The sequence below is a fragment of the Thermobia domestica genome, chromosome 13 (genome assembly GCF_964235325.1).
Source record: "Thermobia domestica chromosome 13, izTheDome1.hap1.1, whole genome shotgun sequence".
NCBI classification, from domain to species: Eukaryota; Metazoa; Arthropoda; class Insecta; order Zygentoma; family Lepismatidae; genus Thermobia; species Thermobia domestica.
The window spans coordinates 167,058,705-167,078,221 of NC_137466.1; the positions used below are offsets into that span (position 1 = coordinate 167,058,705).

General features: G+C 37.0%; 1 protein-coding gene across 3 annotated transcripts in view; it reads right to left on the reverse strand.

Annotated features, from left to right (window-relative positions):
* LOC145668710 (sodium-coupled monocarboxylate transporter 1-like) overlaps window positions 1-19,517 on the reverse strand; it is a 136,310-nt gene that overhangs the window by 106,277 nt on the left and 10,516 nt on the right. The window contains exon 1 of one of the 3 annotated variants that reach the window (XM_081736811.1): window positions 14,972-15,172. The exons of the other annotated variants lie outside the window; for them this stretch is intronic. The gene's annotated coding sequence lies outside the window, so the exon portion shown is untranslated. Of the gene's footprint in view, window positions 1-14,971; window positions 15,173-19,517 lie in introns of those variants that run through there. 3 annotated transcript variants of the gene reach the window in all.

Here is a 19,517-nt window from a genome sequence, read left to right on the forward strand (position 1 = left end):
AACTGCTGATCAGATGACAACTCACTTAGTAATTTCTTTTCAATAGCCAACGAACTAAGATTTGAGAGTCTATTATTGGTCATAGTATTCCTCAGGTATGATTTTATTCTTTTCAACGTACTCATGCTTATTTCTGCACTTGCTGTAGTTACAGGAAAAGTTAACACTAAACGTAGAAGTTTTGTTACCTCACGGTAAATTGAGTCCAGACCATTCCCTACTAAAAATTTCAAAAGATTATGGGGATCTAAGTGCTTGTTTTCGTCTGCATAAATATTGTGGAGTTCATTTTCAAGTTGTTCTTTGTTAAAAAATGGGTAGATCTTTATTAACTGGTCTACTTTATCTCCGGGAAATTTCTTGCTGTAGTCTGTAAATTGTTTCTGATGAACTAATTCCACGAACTGAAGTTGAGGAAAATTTAAGCTTCATCTGGACAATCTGCGAATCTAAGATCTCGTATGTTAGCGCCCGTAAGTTGTTTCTTTGTGTGTTGCTATAGGTTAGGCTTGTGTTCAGCTGGGAACTTTTTTCAATGCAGTTATCAATAAAAGTACTTTCTCTTAAGTTCTCCAACATTCTGATTACAACATTTATTTCATGTTGACATGTTGTAATGCTTGCGGTTGAGGATTGCAAGAGTCTGAAGAGAGGGTCAATACGAACAAAACATGCCTCAAAAACATGCAGTAAGTACACAAATGTTGGGTCATCCATGTGTCTCCTGATGCCTAATGCACAGTTCACAGTTTCACTATCCCACTCCGAATCTTCATCCTCAATAATTTTATCAAAAACTTCATACAGTTCGTTGAAATATCGTGTAATAGTTGATACCGCTCTGGAATGAAAATTCCATCACGTGTTACTGGCTTGTGGCAACTTAAATCCTTTTTCAGTGAGCAACGCTGTTCGTTTTGAAGACTTAGAAAAAAAAACTATGAAATGCTGTTAGAGAGGACACGAATAGACGGACTTGTTTTATTGACTTAGCACCGTGCAGAAGCACCAAATTTAACCTGTGAGCGTAACAATGAATAAAAAGAGCATATGGACAAAATTGTCTTACTAGTTTTTGAACGCCACCTTCTCGACCTGCCATTACAGATGCACCATTGTAAGTCTGGCACACCACTTTTTTTTCTACGCTCCACTCTTGCAGTACTTTATGCATTACTTCGGACAAACCAACAGCAGTTTTATTCCTTGACACATCGAAAAAACCTATAAACCTCTCTTCTACTGTATCTTTTACGCAGTAACGAAATATTATGCTCAGTTGGCTTTTGCATGAAACGTCTAAAGTTTCATCTGCTTGAACCGATATAAAACAACAATCTTGAATTTCATGTTTTATATTTTCTTTCAGCACAGTAGTTATTACTTCGATCAAATCATTTTGAACATCCGGAGACGTTCCTTTAAATACAGAGGAAGATTGTAAGTGTTCTCGCATGGAAGACTCGCTTTGAGCCAAGAGATCTAAGAGTTCTAAATAATTGCCCCTATTGCTAGAACCTTCGAATTTCCTGTGACCACGGAAAGCTAGTTCCTGTTTACTTAAGAAGACTATTGCTTGAATAAGTCTCTTTAAAATGTTCCTATTTGTACTAACTAGTTCATTATGCTTTATTGTTTGGAGACGGGCTGCTTCTGAAATCACATGTTCAATGCGTGTTCTCCCTAACAAGTGAAAAGATTCACTATGCAGCAAATGTTGTTTCGATGACTCGTGTTTTATAGCTTTCTTTATGAAATTACTCAAATCAGAAACACCGTTCGAACACCACTCAGACTCCTTAGCTCCAAACATAATGCAGACGTAACAGAACATTTTATTTCTTACAGAGCACCCAGAAAGCCAAGAAAACCTATCATACCACGAAGACTGAAATGTGCGTGAATGATTGCTTGCTGTCGTTTTTATGGACAGCTTTGGGGTAGGTCGTCTCCCTTTCAGAGAGCAGCGCTGCTCGTAGGTCAACCGAGATATGGGAATTGTTAACAAAAAGTCAATTAAATTTGCGTCTGGTACTGTTATCGCAGTCATCATTTGATAAAAGTTTGTAATTTACTATACCTTGCTGCTGCCTAACACTTTCCACAACTTTGTCTATTACTTATAATTTTCTTCACACTACACTAAAACAATAAAACAACTATTCACTTCACAAATAGAAGTCACAACGCAAAAGAAACTGTATACCGCCAATTTTTTCTTGACCACATGACCACCCACGATCAGTGTTGCTAACCAAAAGCATAAACCTAGTACACAATGCGACGGCGTAGCCAGGGAGAGTGAACCGAACCAAGCCCCCTTTATGGCAGTGATAGAATAAATTATTTCCTTGCATGCTCTAGATTCCATTTATGATCCCGCTATTCCGACGTTGATCATTACTTTATCACAAAAAGTACTGTAAAGCCATTCATGAAATAACTTTGAGAAGCTTTATATTTAGCCCGGCATAATTTGCACCCATCCCAAACGATTACAGAATACAAAAAGTAAATTAATAACAAGCACTATATGGCTGAGTCTGTTCATGAAGGCCCGTGACCAGCCACTAAAGTTTGGGGGAGAGGCATAAATATGCTAGGGGGCCCAATCGTCACAATTCTAGATTTCTTTGTATCAATAACTACTCGTAATATTTTTGGGGGGCAAGCCTCCCTAATTGCGGACCTGGTGGGGTATACAGAAGTAAATGCATATATTACGTTAGAAGCCAATAAGCAATTGTCTCAGCTCCTTGTGCCACTAGCGTTGTACCGAGAAAACTCGGCTCCGCTGTTGTATGAACATTGTTTTCAATATAGTTTCTTTATTTCTCTCTCGTGGGCAGCTTTTCTCCACATACCATACTTCAATCTCGTTCCTTAAAACTACATATTTTCTATATATCGCCCCATGAAATTTGTCATCTTGGGGTCCGAACCTCAGACGCCCGTTAGTGAATATGGGTCTGAGTGCATATATTATTTGAAGGTGCAAACAGAGAGCACTTAAAACAACTCTGGGGACCCGTTTCTATGTGACTATTTCGTTGTCAGATAGACTATCCAGATACTGAAGGGCTTAAGCAATCTTTGAAAGGAGCGGCAGTACTTGGCCTAGCAGATCGGTGACCGTGATTCTTTAGAATGCTTTATATTTACGTTTGTGTGTGTGAGCCCCCTCAAAGAGTTTTTGACTGCACCTCTGGGACATACTATGTATTTATGATAAAGATTAATAATTTGCCTGTAATTACGATTACAATTATGATGCATTTAATTACGATTTTTACATAAGTGAGACATGCTTCAAAAAGAAGTTGAACTAACCGTTTCTGTTCTGTTCTATTTCCTTGCCGTTAGTGCTCGTACGTTCTGTACAGAAACTATAGTTTAGTTCAAAATAGATAGAGTTGGTAATACTTGAAAATATGCCAGCATATATCTAAACCAAATGAGGGGTTGCAAGGGGTGTGGAGGAGTAAAAAAAAGCACGTGGTTGGGCATGCGCATTTGACAGAAAGCAGACGAAAACTCCGATGCTTGCAGTAGGCCTGGATGCCCAAGGAACTTGGCGTATAAGAGGAAAGACAGATTATGTGTATGCGAGTGACGCGCATGCGTAGGTTCCGCTTGTCAAAGCATTAGGCAAGAGATCGTATGCAGAAGATTGCAGTGAAAATAATTGTGATTACAAGCAAATAATTTGTATATATAATAAAATACGTACTCTTTCTTATTAACAGGGGATGCCGGGCGTACCGGCGTTCCCTTATGCTACGCCGCTGATGAACAAATGGGATCTTTTCCAATCGTGAAAGTACGATAGATCTCCAAACTATGAGGATTCAATATTGAAACCAGATGTGATAAATCCAGTGGTGTACGCAGAATTTCATCAAATAAGGTTCAAATATTCAATCCATATCCTTTCAAGACACTCGTGACTTTTGTATATACAAGGAGTAATCAGAAATTAAGTTTACAAAGCCTGCAGTGAAACATGTATATATTATGTCATACAACGAATACAGCCAAAGATAGTACATACATTAGGTTATTTTCTGACATAGTCTCCACATCGGCTGAGACACTCATCGCATCGTGGGAAGAGTTTGAAGATCCCCTCCTGTTAAAAATCCTGTCTTTGCGTGTTCAACCAGGTTGCCACGAAATGTTTCACCTCCTCATCTGAAGTGAAGCTACGGACTCCGAGGTGCTTCTTCAAGTGTGAAACATTCCAAATTCTGCCATCAGACGCCGTAACGTGATCCTCCTCTTGTCCTTCACGCGAGCTGTGTTCAAATCTGTTGATGCAGTGTTCGGTCCGCCATTGCGTTCCACGTCGGTGACGTTTTCTCTACCAGCCGCAAAATTTCTACATCTTCTGCGACATACTGACGAGACATTAGAGTCTTTCCGCAAACTTCTACGAGCTATCAGTGAATTGCAGTGGTGGTTAAATTTTTCGCCCTCAGGCTCAGAAATCGAATAACTGAGCGGACTTCTTCGCGAGACCAGTTTTCCAAATGAATAGGTGGTGGGTGGCTGAAACTCTGCACAGTTGCCAACTTCATGTATTAAAATCACCGCACTCCTCATTACGACATAACAGAAAAAACTCCAGAAATATCGACTTTGTAATCTCAGTTTCTAATCCTTCCTCATATATCTTAATGCAGAAAAAGTGTATTTTCTCATAATAACTTGCTCGAAACACACCCGTTGCGTACGCCACTGAGCATATCTACCATTTTCGATTTCAATAAAGGGATGAAATCAGAGATGGAATCTATTCTGAGAACCATACCCAAAAGAGGACCAACATTGAAAACGGTATTTCTACTAATTCCGCTTTCAATAGAAGGATAAGAACGTATATGGATCTACTTTCTGAGACGCTGAATCCATATGCAAAATCGTACTTCGCTATCTATCATTGTTTCTGGCCTATGGTGATCCGTATTGAACCTGGAAGTTGCAGCAGATCTTTTGAAATTTTCTAGTACAGAGATAAGGGTGGAGATTAAATATATTCGTAAGGGATTAAATTCATAACAAAAAATCCATTTTTGATTATCTCTTACCGTTTATATTGAATGGTATCTGATTCTCGCTATCTTTTACGCTTATATGGTACGTACATGCACATTAAGCAGTCTTATAATAATTCTCATAGTTATCTCTGTAATACGTAATTTGGAAGACTAACAAATAATAAGCATGTAACTGAATATGAGCAGAGTAGATTTTACTGTAAGCGACTGCTTCGCATACGAATAATTTTAAAAGAAGGAAGAAATCATTAACACAAAATTAATAATTTATAACACCGAAAGAGATTAGTTACGATTATCGGATGATAGACTAGATTTGTTTTTGGGGGTGATATTGAAAAATATTTGGGTATTTTAGACCCTACTTAAACTTTCCCTATTGCAAAAAAAAGGGGGGAAACAACAGAAAATCAGAGAAAACACGGAACATGTAATACTTTGTTTACTGATCTTCTTGAACCCTGAATCGAGATATGATTTTCCCATCATTCGAAGAAAGTTAACATACAATTTTCGAATTGATAACACATTCAATTGGTAACTTTTTTAATTTTTTTTTTTTTTTTTAGTCAATTCTGTTCTTTCGTGTTACCAAGATATTTAACTGCTATCACTGACTTCTTTACTGACTTCTTTTACTAAAGATAGTTTGTAAATTGAACAAAAAATAAACATGTTTTCCCATTTAATTGAAACAAGTGAATCAGAGATCCGGGAATGGTTGCCATTAACTATAAGTGCATTAATTTATCTCAAAGTTATCCAAGTAATAGGGTAATATTGGGACAGAAACAAGTGAGGACATCTTAGTACATAGTGCTCGGGTAGTTAAGTTTTCCTCATATTTGCAAAGCATAAGATTGATTCTACTTTGCTCAGTCAGTTTTGAGTGTAAATAGCTTACTACATTTTTCATAATTGTATACGCTAAAACTTGTACCAAAATACGCTATTATATTTGAACTATTGTTTATCGTCCGTACTTTGACATGCTAAAAGAATTGAAAAAAGGATTAAATTACGAAATACACTCGTTCATTTTGTTGGGTTGCAGTTTCTAAGGACAATGATATACCATTATTATATTAACAATAGTGCTTTTCCGTTACTTTACAAATTCTAATAAACAAAGAAAAAGAGAACAAAAAGATGAACTTCAATTATCGTGAAAGAAAATTGATTAGCGGAAGAATTAAAGAACAGTATAATCCTAACATGCAAGTGTTCACACTATTCTCATTCTAGATAAATAATATATTTGCTTGATGTATGTTAGACAACATCAATAGTTTTTATACAAATATAAGTTCTCCAGATAATGTTTTTTGTTTCTTTCTTTTCATAGCTTGTTGAAAATGGAGGAAACAGGGATTATGCAGTACTGGATTATTCACGATATTCATACTCCAACTTACACGCAAGACAAACAAGATTTACATGTAATATCAATGACTCATGTATACCCTATATTTATTTTGTACGTACTGGGAACAGTAGCATCTATTCTTGTTCTTGGTTTTGAAAGAAAACACATAAAGCAGTGAATCTCACATAGGCTATCAAGACACGTATTACTGTAACGTACGTTAAACTAGAGTTTCTAGTCTAATTTTTTCTTAGACCAGCACATATATATCTACACAGTTTATTTTGCACGATTGCATTTCACTTTGATAATACACTACAATGGACTCCACGATACATGAGTGTGTCGCAACACACCGCTTGGGAACCACTGCACTTGAGTCCTGCAAACTCGACCTCATGTGGACTAAGAGGATGATGGGCTGCCAAAAATATTGAATTTTGCGAAATAACGGGTGAGTTATTCACATCTCATAATATTTTGCTGCTTATTAGTCTAATGTGAAAATTTAGCTTATATTAGGGTACAGCGACAAACCTTCATGTAACCGCTAGCTGCATTAAAAATGAATGTGAGTGTTAATTGACAGCGGCTACATGAGTTTTTTCAGCCACTTTATTACTGAGAGGAGAAATGGGGTAGATTGAAATTTTCACGAAAGGACAAAACCTGCCCCCAAATTTGTTAGACAGTTTCAAGAAGTAGTCTCACAAAGGGAAAGGAACAAAAAATTAAAAAATTAAAAAGACAGGCAAACAAATCTTTGAACAGAGGAAAACATGCGGTAATTCATACGCATACATATGTGCTGTAATTGTGATAGCACAGTAACTTAAATGTTTCTGTATTGTGTGTACCATATAGGCAATGTTAGAAATTATTACGATCTTGTTGTCAATAGACACCGCATTACAGTCTTTCAAAGATACTTATTTGCTTGCGAGCAGAAATGATTTAGAAAAAAGTGAGGTATACAGAATGTCGAGATATGCGGAGTCGAGTTTGTGAGACTCTTCTGTATATTGATAAAACGCAAGGAAATGTGTGCTTGCAGCACAAAATGATGGAACCTATAGTTCACCAGGAGACAAGATCCTTATAGGCAGAGCTACTTGCTTTGTAACTTTATGGGCTAATGGACTTGTAGCTTCAAATAGCAAAGAACAGATAGCAGTATTCTTTGACAAAATGCCTGTAAATAGGCTATGAGGAGGAACTCTCTTCCAATCAGATTATTAGTTGCCAGTCTGAAACGAACACAATTTCTCTCCTAGATAACATTACGCAATAATATCAAACTAAAATTTCATTAGCGGGACATCGATATATGGGGCTCACGAGGTTTTTTATTGACTCCTATAGAACTCGTCGAGACAGAAACAACCATACCAAAAAATTATGAAATACGAGCTCGGGAACATAGTTAACACCGGTGTTGAATGTTTATGTGTGTGTGGAAGGGGGGGGGGGTTGATAAGTCTGCGAAGTTTTCCCTATGTTCACAGCACTGATTTTCCGTGTGTTCCCGAGTTAGGATTTCAATAATTTTGGAATCGTTGTTTCTATCTTGTCGAATCAATCAATTGCTACAAGAATCAATCAAAACATCGCAGGCCCCGTATCGATGGTCTTACTAACATTTCTTCGGTGAGTGTAGTAAAGTTATGTTATTCTTGTGTTATTCCGATGCAACATGAATTAAAATGAAGCTTACTTGTACATTTATTTTCATAGCCTTGCTTTTACTTTTTGTTTATGTAAACATGTGACTAATTTAAGTCATAAAATGTAGTCCTACCCCTGAGCACGGCGAACTGCTCTTTATCTTAAATGTGCATCAAGTACAGATCCAAGTATTGTTATGAAGATGTTTTCTTGAGACATTTTCTAGTGTGATATTTTAAGATATTACATGGAATTCAACTGCATTACTTTGTTTCATTTTCTCTTCTTGTTCTCCTCAACCACACGTTGGTGGGCAACATGGAAATTGTGAAACTTTTCTCTCGCTTGGGAGAGCTGTTTCATACTTTCGTAAGACATCTTCTTCGTAACTGCATCTAAATATTCTATCCTTGTTCTTCCTATTCCTGGTTTTCCTTCTGCCTTTCCTTCTATCAGCACGGTGATCCAATCGGAGTGAAGAATAAGATGGCCAAGCATGCTGTTTCTTCCTTTTCCTATTATCTTCATGATCTGTCCTTTCGGTCCATGATATGCGCTGCATTCTGCGCCAACACCACATTTCAAATGCTTCCAGCTTAGATATTTCAGCTTTCCTCAGTGTTCACGTCTCTGATCCATACAGCGCCACGCTCCATACCAGTGTCTTTAATAAATCGTTTACGAACGTCCAACGATATTCATTTTAACACATTGCAATTCAGCTGAATAATGCAAATAAATAAATAAATATAAGTATACTAATTGAAGTTGAAAATAACTTTAGATTCATACAAAAATAGTTACGTGAGAAAGTGAGAGCTTGTATGAAGCTAATAAATTCTATTTTTAAAATATGCTAATTGTCAAATTGCTCTTTTAATCATGTACATCAGAATAAATTTGAAATATATAAAAAAGAACTCTTTGTCACGATTCTCTTCATTTTACTCTTATACCCTTATTAATTGTAACAGTGTCTGAAGTACCCATTATTAAAGTGAATTATGTGATTATTATTACTATATTACATAAAAGTGGCAGAATTCCATGAAGAACTCTAACATGTGGGAAAAAGATTTTTAAAAATTGCTGAAACAAAACTGATTGGAAACCGAGCATGTATTCGAGAGTAATGTCTTGCAATATACACGAAGAATTAAATGTAAAACCAAATCTTCGATACTGAAGAACATTTCTTACGTCATCTATTCTTCGTTACTTAATTACAAACTGAAAGATACCAATCGAATAAAAGACTTCTCTAAAAATATATTTAATTTGATAATTTTTATCTACTCTCTCATGAGAAGATTAAATAGCTCAGAAATTTTTATTTACTTGTTCGTTTTCTCTATCTGTAAATTTCTATTTTCTTTGTTCTTAATTGCTTAGAAATAATACAGTAAACCACCGGCATAATGAAGCTTTGGAGACCTCCGAAATTAATGTTATTGTGAAATTTTGTTATACTGAATTACGTCAATATTCAAGATCTCACCTGTTATTGTATGAATTTGCAGTATTGTATTGTATGAATTTATACCGGTATTCGTTATAGCGACATTTTCTGTGTAGAGGTTATGTGGAGGAAGCCATTTGTAGAGGTGGCTGACTAGAGGGAGCCAATTTAAACTAATAGCGATGTGAAGTATTTATCTTCATTAATTAAGATTTTCAATATCGGGCTTCCGAAGACAAAAAAAATCTAAATTAATTTTATTGACCGTGTCCCTGAAGATAACTCCCAGTCACGACCTCTAGTTCAATAAAAGAGAGTAGATAATGAAATTAGAAGGAAGTAAAAAAGAACAGAAGAAGAAGAGAGGAGAGGAAAAAGATGGGAGAGAAAGAGAGGAAAATATAAAGAGGAAAGGAGGAAAGGTAGAAATATTAGAGGATTTTCTTTTCCATATCCTTCTTGTATTGCATACCGCTCATACCACTCTAACCTGGATCCAGGTAACTATGCAATTTAAAGTTACCCAAACGCAGCCCATTTCATAAAAAGTGGCGATTGTTTATCTTTAAACTATATGTAAACCGGTATATTTACTTAAATTCTGGTAATATTTTGAATTGCTCAAATTATTTTTAAAAAATATATAAAACAACAACAACAAAAATAAACAGAATGTTTCACCTTGTTCTTTGATGTTGGCATGTCTTTGAGAGCCATATCAAACTAGAATTTACGTTATCACATTGACTATGACTATTGTGCATTTTATAAACATTCACATATCTCGTCGTTACACGCACCCGCGGCAAATTGCCGCAGTTTTGCAAAAACACCTGCACTTTCCTTATTCTAAGAAATAGGGGCGGAGGGGCCAAGTTATCCCCTAACCCACCCCATTTCTATCTGACCTTGACCGGTTTTGCCAGTCACGCGCATGGTTTTCGAATGGAAGGGTGTGTATTGGTCACCGTGAGCAAATTGCTAACGGCGCGTGTAATCACGTAAAGATTGTTGTGAGCAGGCTGCTAACGGGCGTGTTCTAGTGTTAAGTGTTGTATTTTAAGGGCCTTTTGCTCATTCTTAAAACGTATTGTTTGAAGAGTAGAACAACAGGTGGCACTAGTATCGTACAAAGCTGCAAAGAACAAGTATATTGTATTACTTTCCACATGGCAGGAGGACGATGAGATTGGTGAAAGTACAGGTGATGCATGCAAACCATCAATTACCTTCTACAACAGAAACAAATGTGGTGTAGATGTCAGTGACGTCATGCAAAAAGAGTATAGCGTATCGAGTGTATCAAATCGCTGGCCACTAACAGTGTTTTTCTTTGAATTGAATGTTATTGGAATAAATTCGTTTGTTATTTGGAAAGCCAACAACATGGGAGAAAATGAATTCAACAAGCCTGCAAGAAAATACTTCTTGAAATCACTTGGTCGACAGCTTATTATGGATCATGCGCAAAGAAGAATAGCTGCAAACTATCCAATCGCAAGGTCAATAAAGGGCCGGCTAGTTGAAATATTCCAACTTCAGCCAATTAGACAAGAACCTCAAGCAGCATCTGATCAGTGAGGTCACAATAGAATTTGCGGCATCTGCCCTCGTAGAAAGAACAGGAAAACTACTGTCTTATGCATCAACTGCAACACTCCGAAATGCAAGGAACATAAGACCATCATGTACAAACTGCACCGAGCGTGGCCAAGGACCAGTTGTAAACGATAAGGACGGAGAAGGTGATATGTAAATATACGTTCTAAATTTCACTGAACTAGTTTCATAACATCACTCTTCTAGTACATTAATGATGTTTTGTACATTTTTCTGTATTTGTAATAATAAAACGTGTGTCAATATGACGGAGAAAATTTCCCATAGCCCAAATAGCTAATGCGGCAATTTGCTCACAGCGCGTGTTCTGGCGTTACTTTGCAAATCCAAGAGTGCAGCAATATGCTAACGTGGCGTGTTCTCGTGTAGTAATAGAAAATTCAAAAACTGTGAAAACATAACAAAAATTTTCTCAAAATCTTTAGGTTAATCTTTTTTAGGTACTGAAAGTGTCTATAATAAGCTAAGAAGCCAAAAGGACCCCGCACTTTTCTTATGGAAAGTGGCTTTCGGCTAATGTTGTTGAAACTTCGCTGGTTGATAGTTCTTAACATGTGGATCAAAAGTCTCAATGGGCACAAAGACCGAAATCCACTCCTTCCCCCCAAAAAACCGCCTCCAATTAGCTGGGGGGAATTGAACTGATTTCAGCATGTAAAACAATTTGTTGTTTTAATCAACTCAACAAGGACCCCAAACAACCACATGTTAGACTATCAAACTACCCTACTTGACACTGCCGTTTGCTCCCCACATATCCCCCCCGCAAATTACCTTACGGATGTTCCATATTACTGTAGTTTATAGTTGCGCGTATGTGTTGAAATACCTACAGTTTTGGTCTCACCGACGATATAATGGGTTTCACGTATCACTGATTACGAATCTGAGGTGAGAGTTCTAGAATTCAAGATGGAGGATCAATATGGCGGATCAAAAACACGAAACTCCTGAATGTAGCCACAAATAGCTGTTTACTAGGGTATTTTGGGTCGTTGGTTACGAATCTGAGGTCAAAATTCTTGAATTCAAGATTGCAGATCCAATATGGTGGATAAAAACATCGAAGCCACAAACCGTAGTAGACTAGAGTGTTTTTAGATCGCTGTTTAAGTACGCAATATTCCTCGATACTTCAGCCACCATGTAGAATTATTCTGCACCCTTGCCCTTTACCAAAACCCACCACAGATATCTTAATGCTGAACGGTGTTAAAATAATTCATCAATTATCTGTTCATTATTTTCATCATTTCGGTTTGCAGCATCTAATGTGGTACTTAGCAATGAGTCATCGGGATATCTAATATTCTGTAAATGTCGTGCATGGCCTAAATACCACAAGACACTTGCAACGTGCGCACATGTACCTAATGTACGAGCACCGCTTTGACATGTACAGTAGTAACCTTGAATAACATTTTGATCATAATCCTGGTCATCTTCATCATTGGCTACATATGCTATGAAAACTTGATGCTTAGTTGCATTGCGGAACCTTGAGTAGAGACGTATGCGCAGGAATCCCGGTTCAGTTACGTTTTCGTCAGGCTGGAATTGCTCATCCTTATCTCGTATTAGTTTATCTTGGACGTAAGAGGATGAGAGATCTACTTGATATGTGGCTACAGTCAAATCTCGTAAGTAGTTTAAGTTAAGTACAGAGAAATCAATTAGGCCTTGATCATTCAGCGGTACCCATTGACCGTTCCTTCTAATAAGATTATCTACCTCCACTCTTGCTTTAACAACGTTCGGCATGATTGACCTATTTCTCATTTCTCTAGCTAATTCAATGGTTGCATCTTGCATGAAAATAACGGGATGATATCTGTTCAAAATAGCTCCAGCTATGCGATAGAAACTATTCAGTTTCTTTGCATGTTGCAGATTCAACGTTTGTGCTAGAAACTTAAAAACAGATCTTAGATGCCCGTTTCTTGCCTCGACTATCCATCGACTTGTAGTAACTAGTCGAGAAGTATTCGCATCTTCTGTTGATAGTTGTCTTTCGCGTGGTAGTAGGAGTGCGGGCATTCTATGATCAATTCCTAAATATTCCAGTAAAGGAATTGCATCGCGGTATCCTCTGTCTACTAACACAATGACCAGGATTATGATCAAAATGTTATTCAAGGTTACTACTGTACATGTCAAAGCGGTGCTCGTACATTAGGTACATGTGCGCACGTTGCAAGTGTCTTGTGGTATTTAGGCCATGCACGACATTTACAGAATATTAGATATCCCGATGACTCATTGCTAAGTACCACATTAGATGCTGCAAACCGAAATGATGAAAATAATGAACAGATAATTGATGAATTATTTTAACACCGTTCAGCATTAAGATATCTGTGGTGGGTTTTGGTAAAGGGCAAGGGTGCAGAATAATTCTACATGGTGGCTGAAGTATCGAGGAATGTTGCGTACTTAAACAGCGATCTAAAAACACTCTTAGTCTACTACGATTTATGGCTTCAATGTTTTTATCCACCATATTGGATCTGCAATCTTGAATTCAAGAATTTTGACCTCAGATTCGTAACCAACGACCCAAAATACCCTAGTAAACAGCTATTTGTGGCTACATTCAGGAGTTTCGTGTTTTTGATCCGCCATATTGATCCTCCATCTTGAATTCTAGAACTCTCACCTCAGATTCGTAATCAGCGATACGTGAAACCCATTATATCGTCGGTGAGACCAAAACTGTAGGTGTTTCAACACATACGCTCAACTATAAACTACAGTAATATGGAACATCCGTAAGGTAATTTGCGGGGGGGATATGTGGGGGCAAAGGGCGGTGTCATGTGGGGTAGTTTGTTAGTCAAACATGTGGTTGTTTGGGGTCCTTGTTGAGTTGATTAAAACAACAAATTGTTTTACATGCTGAAATCAGTTCTCCCCCCCCCCAGCTACTTGGAGGCGGGTTTTGGGGGGAAGGAGTGGATTTCGGTCTTTGTGCCCATTGAGACTTTTGATCCACATGTTAAGAAATATCAACCAGCGAAGTTTCAACAACATTAGCCGAAAGCCACTTTCCATAAGAAAAGTGCGGGGTCTTTTCATAGAATAAATTTTTCACTCTCAATAAAAAATGTAAAAATACTGAAATTTACTATCAAAACTTGCGTGAGCAAATTGCCGTCATGGCGTGTCATCATGTTACAATTTGGGGGCGTGTACTGACGTGAGGCTAGGAAATTCCGTTGAACATTTATCACTACTATTACCTGCCCTTTAACATGCTTCATATTGTTACATACATACAGGGTTTAGTTTGTGACACAGGGTTTATATTTCCTGACACCAAGGATTCACATGTAATATGGCATAGTGCTTCACATTCTACAACATATAATGATTATCTAACTACGCGGAACATATTTATGAAAATTATGGCAAACACACACCGGCGGGGTAGGTAAAGACCCTTTAACACATTCACATATATTATTAATATTTACTAATATATTCATCATATATTTATTCTGCTTATATTTACTTTACTCTTTATTTTACGTCAATTACCCCGTTTAAATAAATTTCAAGCTTCGTTACTCATTGCCACACATTAAATACAGAGTTAAAAATCACAATAAACATACCAAAAAATTAATATATTAACGAATCCTTAATTGAAGACATGAAAATGACAACCAGATAAAGACCAATTTTTCAAAAATGAGATTTTCATATATTCGAAAATCGAAATCTATGTTCAGTGGTCTATCAGTGAATGTGAAAACAAGAGTTGCATGCTTACCCATTCCCCCACCAGAGGGCTTTTAAACTTACCCGTTTTTTCGTTGACAATGAGAACCAGACAAAGACCGGATGTATCTGTTTTTTGTTCTCAGTTTCTGAATAAATATGTTCTGGCTACCCTGGCTAGCACTAACATTTTATGCGTAGTTGCTTTCAGACGAACACGAGTTTACTTTTTTGTTGTTACCTCTGCAAATTGCCGATAGGTCTTATTCAAGACGGTGGCAACCTATCTGCGTCATATTTGACGCAACAGGAACAGGAACAGAAACGAACACGAGTATCAAGGTCTATCTACAGAATGTTGTCTGGTAACGTTCAGCCAATAGGAGAGCAGGCGGGAAAATGTCACCGAGTATGCTGCGTGTGTTGCCGTCTTCTGCTATCACCGCATGCAATAGGATCGAACTTGAAACATTTTCGCTTTTTATTCTTGACACATTACGCCTTGGTTAATAGAGTAATTAGGAATCTAACGCAATAAGTGTATTTATCAAGCACTTAACTATACAGCCTTCATAAAGCAACTACAATTATTATTATTATTATTTTTAGAAAGGAAAGTACAGTACATTCGTCATTGCCTTCGTGCGTGCATTTAAGAAAGAAAAAAAAAAAACATAAGCAGTTCAGTTTTAAAGTCAGCAAACAACTCTGGGGCCTAAATTAAAAAATCTTGCTGGAATTTTTGCTGGACGAGGAAGAAATTTTAATCAGGGTGACACTGACAAAATATTATTAAACATATGTTTAGTAACACTTACCTATTTGTTGCTTCCCTTTCCGAGGTATTCTATCTAGAACAATTCCAGATGAGTTTGATCGATGACGATGTAAGAAGCACTAACCACAAAATGTAGCTTGTATTACAGTCAGTTTCTTTTGCAACAGTTATTGTTTCACAAAACCACCAACACTACACACTAAATGAACGTAAAATATCGTGCAATCAGTTTACCGCAAAAGTGTTTTAATCACAAGATGTTGATTAAATTTTAATTCGCAACAGTTACGTCTGGATCTCTCCCGAAAAATATAACTATTTCGTAAAGAAAGAAAAAAAAACGCTACACACTGAATATATACAACATAAAATATTGTGCAGTCTGCTCACCACAATTTTCCAGTTTATGCAACAAGCTTCTTGATTTTTTAAAAACATTTTTTTCTGTCACGGTCACTGCCAAACTTTATCTTCAATGACGGACCTACTATTTCTTTTCTGTATAATTGATTAAGAAATCTTACGCGAATGAAAGTGCGTTGCCTACAAAAGCTTCTAATCAATATACGTGGGATTTCTCGCAGCTCGTTAGAAATAAAGTTTGATGTTGAAAATGCAACTTGCTTTCTCAATTTGAACGTATTTCCATGATATTGCTGGAAGAGTTTTTTTTTTTTTTCACCCAAACAGAAGAAGGTTCAACTAAACCACCAAAAGACAAACTTCTCACTCACGATGGTATACTGTAGGAATGAAAGCCATTATCTTGACTTTTGTTTGTGTAATCGCCCAGCTCTGGGAATTCTTTCAAGTGTTTTTTGCCTAGATATCCCACAAGATATTCTAACCCATCCTCTTCCGACATTGTTGCTACAGTTGGAAACGTATTGTTTGAAGATAGAGAGGAGCTGCTTTGGATACTTTCTTCATCCTCTTTGTCTTGCATCGAAGGGTTACAAATTATTTCCCGTCGTTTAATCTTCGCTTGCCTCAGAACAATGACAAACAGGTATTCGCTTTGGTCTCTACTCCCTGTGTGTTGGTATGCTTCTGGACAGATCCAGGATTTTTTCCCAATAAAATCATTCGTATTCTGTAAAGGGCATTAAGTGGTGACGGGTGATCATGAAGCCCACCTCTTGTTCTTATTTGAGAGAAAAAGTTCTCCAAGCAATCTTGATTTAATCTGTGTGTGAGGAGATATGATATGCCGTACTTTTGTTTCATATCTTCATAGAGGTTACAGAGAGATTTTGATGACACTAGAACTCCTTTCTGAAATATCTGGAGAGATGCTTTCCCTGTACATCTCATTCCTCTAATCATATCAGTCACATTTTGTAGTAATTCATTTTGAGTTTCCAAATTTTTTCCATATGGCTGACTTGCAGGCAGTTGACAGACTGGATTGTTTGAATTCATCAAATCAAACCAGGGCTTACTAATTCAATAAACGCTGCGACATTTCGTGCTAACTCAGGATTGTTTCCAGGTTGATATCGCTTTAACGCAGTTGCAACTGTGTGAGATAGAAGTTGAGCCGCTAGCAAAACATTCTGTCTTTGATTTCTTTCACAGTTCAAATGTAACGGTGTAAGTTTGTGACAAGAACTTATTTCACTAATAGCATTGTTGATTAGGTGTTCTATAGGTTCTTTCGTGATCGCGGTGTCATCTTGAAGAACGAAGCCAGTATCCAAGGACCAGTTGCGAATTAATTTCAGAAGATGAGGAGCATCCGCAAAGAAGTATATCTTTTCGCCTGTTACCGGATGGAAACTGTGTGTGTTTTCTGGAGTGATTTCAAGTTCTTTCCACAGCCCCATATTTTCCCCTGCGCAGTCCGACACACAGGCAACTACGTTATATTTTATGTTGTGTAAAGCAGTAGCAACTTCGTTGAGTATTTTTGAGGTAATTTTTTCGTCAAAGCTTATGTACACTGGTTGCTTCCAATTACTGAAAAGTCCTCTTGCCATTATAACTTGCATGTAATTGTGTGGACCAATAACTTCATCATCTTTACTGTCGTACTCGTAAATAGATGAAACTTTGATTTCATCGAAGCTGAGAACTACAATTCTATCTAGGTCACTTTTGGTTTGACCACTAATATTCATTATATCAATTACATCCTTCAACAAACCATTTTTTAATCTAACATTCGTAGCCCATCCTTGCAGAGTAGAAATACCCGGAAGAGGATATTTTAATATGTCTTTAATATATAAGTACGCTCTAATACTAAAATATCTAAGAGTAAATGCCTTAGCTATCTCCTCATTTGACCATCGCGCTTTCGTTTTTTTTTTTCTTTCTGAGAATTTCTATTTGATTTTTTGTTAAATAGGCCTACTCTTCTAAAATTTCATCTATTCTCTGGTCAATTTGTTGTTCGTTCTGTAAAATTTTAGATTCCAATTCCAAATTCTTAGCTGCCAAAATCTTCACTTGCATCTCCTCATCTTTTAATTTTTCTTTTCAGCAATTTGGCCTCTTCAAGTAATTGGTTGTAATCACTTTCCAATTTACTATATTTATTGTCGTTCAACGATTCGTCATTATTCGAAGAACAGCTACTTTCGTTTGGCACGGGTGAAACAAGAAGTTCCTCTACAATTTCCTTATTTTGCTTCTTCTGAAATCGTTCCCTTCTTTCGCTTAAGAATTCTAACCCCACATTACTCTGACTGGGCAATAAATTTAATGATGGAACGGCGTCCTTCTTTAAACGTTTGGGTAACGTGTTCGTCAATTTAGCCATCAGTGCGTCCTCAAAAACACCAGGTGTAAAGTGTTTACTACAAACTCTCTTGTTAGTGGGATCGAAGAAGTCTTATCGGTGGCATTTTTGAACCCATATTTTTCTTATGCTCTTATCACTAGGAAACCAATAAAAAGATATCTTTTCGCCAGTCTTTTTTGCCTGTACCGCATTGCTTTTACAAATTGCGACACTACAGATTGTTCCGGTCATTACTTATGGCATATACTACATGCATAAATACAAATAAATTGAATCTCTCACCTAAAATAATATCACTCACTCAGCCACTCAAATAAAACAGTCACTCACTCACCACTCACATAAATCTATTGCAATTTGATCTACTTTCTAAACACAAAGTTCAGTCACAGGATGTTTCTTCCTCTTAAAATAAATTTTGGTTCATTGATAAGTAAAGAAAAAAATAAAAATAAAAACAAACTACGAAACGACACTTCAGATGTTTCTCACTAAAGGAAAGTTTGCCCGTAATTGTCTGCTAGGAAAAGGCGGGAAAGTTTGGCATACTTGATGACGCGAGAGTACTTGCCTGCCATCTGGTGGACAAAAGTTACCAGATAATCTTCTGTAGATAGACCTTACACGAGTATTGTAGTCCTTGTGCCACAAGTACTGCGTTATGATGGAACTAAGTAGCGATAGTTTTGTGGAGGATTCAGATGCCGATCCAGATTTTATTCCAATTGAATGTGATGATCGTGATGTAATACATATATAGCGAAAAACAAGAAAACTGAAGAGAAATGTGGAAAAATGGAAGCAGAACGTTCGCAAACGTAATCTTAATAGCGGGAAATCATACATATCTAAGACCGTTGCCAGGACGTGTTTCGAAAGACTGTTCTTGTAAGAGTAAGTGCACTCAACAGTTTTCCAGTTCAGCAAAGGATAAGATACTACAAGACTTTAATAATCTGAATGATAAAGTATTGTGATGATAGATACATACCTGCAGCGCTAATACGATTCTGTGATATCCAGCGTAGGCATCCTGATCTCCTATTGAAGAGACGGAGTAATCCATCACAAAAGGAGTTTGTAATTCAAGAGAAGAGAAATGCATC